The sequence below is a fragment of the Mastomys coucha genome, unplaced genomic scaffold, assembly GCF_008632895.1.
Source record: "Mastomys coucha isolate ucsf_1 unplaced genomic scaffold, UCSF_Mcou_1 pScaffold21, whole genome shotgun sequence".
NCBI lineage: Eukaryota > Metazoa > Chordata > Mammalia > Rodentia > Muridae > Mastomys > Mastomys coucha.
Genome location: NW_022196904.1, coordinates 107,282,605 through 107,289,661, shown reverse-complemented (window position 1 = coordinate 107,289,661; position 7,057 = coordinate 107,282,605). Strand labels below are relative to the sequence as shown.

The following is a 7,057-nucleotide window of genomic DNA, read 5'->3' as shown; positions in this document are numbered from 1 at the left end:
CAATCTCAGAGAGCTGCCCTGCAGCAAGGCACCCAGATTAACCATCAGAGTCACCACAGCTTGGAAATGCTCACATATTTATTCCACGCACTCAGCAATTTGTTCTGTATGATTTCTAACTACAGGGGATGACTACAAAGAGGCTCTGTGCCCTTCAGCAGGCACCGGCAGATGCCAGACAGGTCTAGCTTTTTGAGACAAGGCATTAGAAGGACAGGTGCACAAATATTAGGAAACATGAAAACAGAGCTCCCAGTATGCTCACCAGAGCTGTCCAGCCCTCAAGGCTCCCAAGCTTCCTGGAGGAGACTCCAGAGCCCAGTAGCCACATGAAACAGTGCTCAGACACCACAATGAGAGACAGAAGGAGAAGCAGCGTATGCAGCGGGGAAAATGTCGCATGTTGCCCTTAAGATGAGCAGAGTCCCTTAACCTCTTAAGACAGGTAAAAGAAAGAAAATACCTGGTCTTGAAGATGACACTCTGAAGAGGAGCTTATACACCCTTACACATTATATATACGCGGGCCTGTGTGACGATCACAGTTAGATGCTGGCTGTAATCTTCTGTCGCTTTCATTCTTTGAGACAGGGTTTCCCACTGAACTTGGAGCTCACTGATTTGGCCAGGATGACTGGGCAGGGAACTTCTAGGACCCATGTGTCTCCCCGCCTCCCCCAGCCCCAGTGCTGTGGTTATAAACACACACTGCCACGCCCAGCTTCTGTGTGAGTTCTTGGAACCCAAACTCAGATTCCTATGTTTGTGCAGCAAGCATGTTACCTGTGGAGCCACACCTCAGTCCCTCTGCAGTGGCTTTTGACCTGTCCAATTCAGAGCTGAGAACCTGTCACACACAGAAGTCCTGACATGAGTTGTTTTTTTTTTTCAAGTTCTCGTTTCTAAGCCACATATATTGGAACTTCCTGGCACACCAAGGAGAAAGGAACTCCTTTTTCAGCAGGGCATGAGACAAACAAAAAAAAAAAAAAAAAAAAAAGTCGGGCTGGAGAGATGGCTCAACGGTTAAGAGCACTAGTGACTACTCTTCCAAAGGTCCTGAGTTCAAATCCCAGCAACCACATGGTGGCTCACAACCATCTATAATGAGATCTGATGCCCTCTTCTGGGGTGTCTGAAGACAGCTACAGTGTACTTAACATATATAAAATAAATAAAATCTTTAAAAAAAAAAATGTCACTTAGGACTCCTGTGGTGGCACATGCATTTAATCCCAGCATTTGGGAGGCAGAGGCAGAAAGTAAAATCCCGAAAAGGAAAAAGAAATCATGCCACTCGGCTCTTAGAATCCCATTACTCAACACAGAATTAAACCAGCCTTCATCCATGAGAGACTTACAGGTCTACAGAACAAATGTGTTAACATAAAAAAGCAACTTAGATTACCATAAGAAACCCTGCCACGGAGGAACATTGAGATTCTGTCCTGTCCACGGTGCATTATGAGCCCTACGGCTCATTCACAGTATCTCAGCCAAGCTCCCCAGGCACACAGAGGGGAAATGTTATCTGACTCATTGACAGACATACAAACTGAGATAAAGAGCTCCACACAGGTGAAACACACCTGTACCCTTAGCACTCATGGGACGGAGGACAGTTTCTAGGATGCTGTTCTCTCCATCCACCACTTAGTCCTGGGGATTGAACTCAAGTCGTCAGGCCTGGTGGCAAGCATTTGAGCCACTGGGCCATCTTGCCAGCCCACTTCTGGGGCTCCTGCAGCTCTGATCTGTTTCTCTGACACAGTCCTTCTTGCAGCACAGGCTAACCTAGAATTTACTGCATGACCCCCGCTGGCCTTCACTTGTGTTTGGTCTGTCTGTCTCCGTCCTCTGATCTCCACACGTGCACCATGGTACACACCCATAAACAAATGAAATACAGAGCTGAAGAGATGGCTGAGTAGTTAAAAGCACACACTGCTCTTGCAGAGGACCCCAGTTCAGTTCCCAGCATCCACATGGAGCGGCTCACTATGAGCTATAACTGAAGCCCCAAGGGATCTGACACGGTCCTTTGGACTCTTCAGGTAACTACAATTGCAAATGTACATACCTGCACACAGATACACACATACACACCATTTTAAATTAATACAAATATTAAACCGTATTTTTTTTATATTAAGGAACTATACAAGCCATTTTTTGACCACTGGTTTGATCCAGGAAGAGTACATGTCTGCTGGTCAACTGGGATTCTCTGATAGATTTCATCAGTGGCTGGAAGACCTGTCTGGCCCTTTGCATCCCTGGCCGAGAAGGCGATAGCCCGGCTTGATGTATACCCCATGCTTCAGTGAGGTCAGAGCACTGAAGGAAGTTGTGCTGCCTGGTTTTGTGCCAGGCCTTCTCCTTTACTCTCTCGGATGAGCAGACAGAGGGCTCCAATCAGAAAATGGCTGAACTCAGATGTGCCTTTGCCCAAAGCCCACCAGTTGATCCACAACTGTGCAGTGGCTTCTCACACTCTGCTCTACAGCAGAAGAATGGCCATTTCTGGCAGTTCTCTGAAGCCTGCCAGAAGTTTTTGGTTTCCCAGTTGGGAATATCATAGAGTAAATAAAGCAACTGAGTTATGCATCAAGGAAATTCTTTCAACTATAGATCTTGAGCCCACTCAGATCTGCCACTTTTAGGCCCTGTGATCTTGGGCTTGGTGTGTTGTCTGACTCTCAGCTCCTCGTTTGTAGAGACAGATTAGTACTAGCTGGGCATGGTGGTATGTCCCAGTAGGCCCATCAACTCCAGAGCTCAAATGGGAAGATGGTTTGAGCCCCAAGATTTCATAGGCCAACATCAGGAGACTCTATCTCTGAAAGGGATAGGGGAGCTGATGAGATAGCTCAGGAGGTAAATGTACTTACAACCAAACTGCCAAACCTGATGACCTTGGTTCAGTTCCCAAGGATCCACATAGTGGAAGAAGGGATGGATCCACAAGCATGACACAGCATCTTATCACACACACGGCTTCGGATGGGGCAAATGCTAGAAAGAGGGGGAGCTACCAGATATAGTGGTACATACTTGTAATCTCAGCACTCAGGAAGCTGAGGCAGAAGGATCACAAGTTCAAGACTACAGTGTGAAACCTGTCTCAAAACAAAACAGAAAAGGATGAGGACAGAGGTATCGTTCTGTGGGTGCTTGCCTAGCATGACAAGATGCTGGGGAAGGAGAAAAAGAAAGTGGAGGAGGAGAGAGGGAGGAGGGAAGGAGACAGAGGAGGAAGGAGAAGAGAAAGGTTGAGTGTTACCCACCTGGCCAGACTGGGTTGAATGCCTGAAGAGACAGTCTTCCTTAGTTAACATGACTATTTTTCTATATAAATGCAAGGACTCCACTGTCATGAGACAATCCTCCTGTGGTGATGATGTGAGGTGTAGCTCTGCTCACTGTGAAGGTGGACACTGTGGGAGGTCACCCCTTCTTGAAAGGAGATGATGTAGTGACATCTTGACAATGAGATGGGATTCTACCACTGCCTTTCTGATGTCACACTGGCTTCCCATCTGAAGAGACCCATGGGCTGGGTGCATAACCCATGCTTAGAGAAGTAGGCAAAAACCCAACATGAGTATGCTTGTCATCTGCAGCTACATTGAGGGAGGATATGCTAGCAGAAAAGGAAGACAGACATAATAGAAATAATAAAACTACAGACATTCCATGTTCTTGTGTTCCATGTTCTCACACATGCTGAGTGACTGTAACAGAGAGAACCCAAAGTACCATGGCAGACTGTTAGATGTTTTATTTCTAGCTTTTGTGAGGCTGCTGAGGTTAGCGGTCCAGTTAGGTGGGGTCAAATGTCTTTCCAGTTTGTTCTGTATCATAAATGGTACCATCCCTGACTGCTATTCAACTACAGGAGAGAAAGTAGAGCAAGAAGTTTTCTTGGAAATGAGAGATACCCATGCTTGTACACTGCTTCAGTCCACTGTCCAAAGATGAGGACTTAGTCAAGTAACCACGTCTCCCTAAAAGGGAGGCCTCAATGGACTCAGGAGGATAAGGCTGGGCTCTGCAAGATGTCTCAGCAGGCAAAGGGCAGCCTGAGTTCCATCCTCTGAACTCACATAAAAGCACAGATGCAGGGAGCATTTGTAATCCTAGCACTCCAGCAGGAGGAGAGGCAGAGACAGAAGAACCACCCGGAAGCCTGGGGATCAGCTCAGCCTAGAGTGTTCACCAAAGCAGAAATAAGAGAGAGCCTGCCTCAGAACGAGGTGAAACCAGAGAACCAACTTCCACAAGCTACCCTCTGACCTCCACAGGTGTGTAGTGGCAGGCGCGTATTGAAACTCTCACACACAATATTAAATGATCAGTTGATTTGTTAAAACATTGGTGAGGGGCTGGTGAGATGGCACAGGTACCTGCTGTTAAGCTTGAGTTTGATTGCTGGCCTTCATATGATGGAAAGAGAACAGCTTCCTGCAAGTTGACCTCTGACCTCCATTCACCATGTCATGACCACGACACACATATACACACATATACACACAATAAGTTTAAAATGCAGTAAAAGTATTTTAAATGATACATGACTGTGCTGTCAGACTCATGACTGTGGAGAAAGTGGAAAACAGATACGGGATATGCTGTCTAGATTAATATAGTATTCAGAGTCTACCTAGCACTACCCCATGATAGATACTAGGGAATCAAGGCTCAGAGGCTAAACACAATTGAAGAACACATGGCTTGATAAAAGCAGGGCCAGGTGAGTTTGAACAAGGTTTCCCAACTCCCTGGTTCTTAGAGCCCACAGCTTTGTAGAGCATGTGTCTCATGCTCTGCAGTGTGCAATGGATCCATGAGTGAGTGGACCCGTGTACAATGGCTTAGGTGTGGCCACTTCATAGACAGAGATGGTTCTTCCCCTTTCTCTAACCCCGATGCCGCAGTTAGTGCTCAGTGGTGACTGAATCACCAGCAAGTCACTGCATGGATGCATGAAGACCTCCTCCAGCTGTGTATCTGATGTCACAGATGGGGAGGGCATGGTTAGCCAGTAAGCCAAGGAACCTTCATATCACCTACCTCCCCCTCAGGTGAGTGATGGAGCCTCTCCCATGATTCCCACAGCACTGTGGTAGCCACGTCTTATATTCCTCTCCACTATTCTCCTTTCTTAGTTGGTAGAACCCACCCCAGTAAAGTGTGGTCTGGGGAGAGAGAGGGACCCTTGTTTTCAGAAGGTGGCCCAGCTGAGCAGGGACAGGAGAGGTCACACCTTGAAAATCTATCTGCCTGGATTCCAAGCCTTGCTATTGCCCAGCTCTGTGGCTGTGGGAAGCCACTCAAGAGAACAGCTGTGTTAAGTCAGCTTTCTGTTGCTGTGGTAAAATATCTGAGATAATCAACTTAAAAAGAAGGAAGGAATGCATGGTGAGACTCAGGAGGCAGGGGCAAGTGAATCTCTGCAGAACAAGTTCCAGGCCAGGCCAGCCTAAGAACACAAGGAGACCTTGTCCTTAAAAAAAAAAAATGGGGGGGGGGCAGGGGGAGAAAAGGTTGAGGCTGGGACAGTAATGCAAAGACTAAGCATCAAGACTTGGATTCCACCCTCAGCATGACAAAACAAAAGAGAGGTAGCCCATATCATTTCTGTTCATGGGTGTAGAAGTCTCAGTTTGTGGTTGTTTGGCCCCATGGTCATCAGCTTGGGACAAGGCAACACATTGCCTCCTATAGCCAAGAAGCAGGACACACGTGCATATGTGTGCGCACACACACATATATACACACATGAACATGCACACACATTTACACCACACACACACACACACACACACACACACACACACACCACAGGGTCTACTATCCCCTTCAATGGCTTGCCTCAATGATCTAACTTCCTTCTCTCAGATCCTACCCCTTAACTGCTCTGCTGCTTCCCTGTGGCAGTACAAACTGGGAACCCAGCCTTCGGACACATGGACCTTTGGGGACATTTCCAAACCATAAGGACAGGTTACCTCTACAAATGGGGAATTAGAGCTGAGAAGCATGCTCACCTGACATACCTCAGGTTCACCCCCATTTTCCTTCCCCAAAATACAAAATGAGAACATGATCATAATAACTGTGCCTTACTCAGTTGAGGCTGCTGGAACAGAATACCCTACACTGGATAGGTTAAACAGAAGACATTTCTTTCTCACAGCCGTGGAGACTGGAAGCTCAGAAGCAAGTGTCCAGAGGCTCTGTACAGGTAAGGTCTTTCTTGTGACTTAGAGGTGGCCATGTTGCTGTACTGTATCCTCTGGTGGCAAAGGAAGGGATCAGGGGTGGAGAAGGAAGTGATCACTCTGGTCTCTCTTTTTTTATTAAGACACTAATCCCACCACAGAGACCCACCCTCACGACCTCTTGTGTGACATACTTCCTGAGGAAATATAAGTAAATATCTAGTCATCTCAGGAAGAGAATCAATGACAGACTAAAGTAACAATACAATCCAAGTCTAACTTAGTAAGCCAATGAGTTCATCAGAGTTACCTACAAAGTATGAATGAGGGGCTACTTATAAAAGCATGCATGACTCAGAGCCAACTGCATCAGCAAAAGCCCATACCAATGTGGGTGACGGTTCCTAAAAGCTGGAGCCGTGTAGCTCTCTACTCAACTTGCAGGCAGTCCTACAGGTTGGAGAACATTTGCTCTTCAGCTGCTGGGCTGGCTAAGCTCATGTCAACTTGACATAAGCTAAAGTCATCTGACAAGAGGGAACCTCATTTAAGAAAATGTCTCCAGGCTGGAGAGATGGCTCAGCAGTTAAGAGCACTGACTGCTCTTCTAAAGGTCCTGAGTTCAAATCCCAGCAACCATATGGTGGCTCACAACCATCTGTAGATCTGATGCCCTCTTCTGGGGTGTCTGAAGACATCTACAGTGTGTACTTACATATAATAAATAAATACATCTTGCCAGGTGGTGGTGGTACATGCCTTTAATCCCAGCACTTGGAAGGCAGAGGCAGATTTCTGAGTTCGAGGCTAGCCTGGTCCATAGAGTTCCAGGA

The 7,057-nt window shown here is 46.8% G+C and overlaps 1 protein-coding gene across 2 annotated transcripts in view; it reads left to right on the top strand.

Annotated features, from left to right (window-relative positions):
* Positions 1 to 4,153: 4,153 nt before the first annotated feature.
* The window catches only part of LOC116100877 (mucin-5AC-like), a 5,398-nt gene continuing 2,494 nt past the window's right edge, over positions 4,154 to 7,057 (top strand). Inside the window, exons 1-2 of one of the 2 annotated variants that reach the window (XM_031384590.1) lie at positions 4,154 to 4,304; positions 6,200 to 6,247. The gene's annotated coding sequence lies outside the window, so the exon portion shown is untranslated. Of the gene's footprint in view, positions 4,305 to 4,947; positions 5,085 to 6,199; positions 6,248 to 7,057 lie in introns of those variants that run through there. The other variant, XM_031384589.1, reaches the window with a different exon arrangement.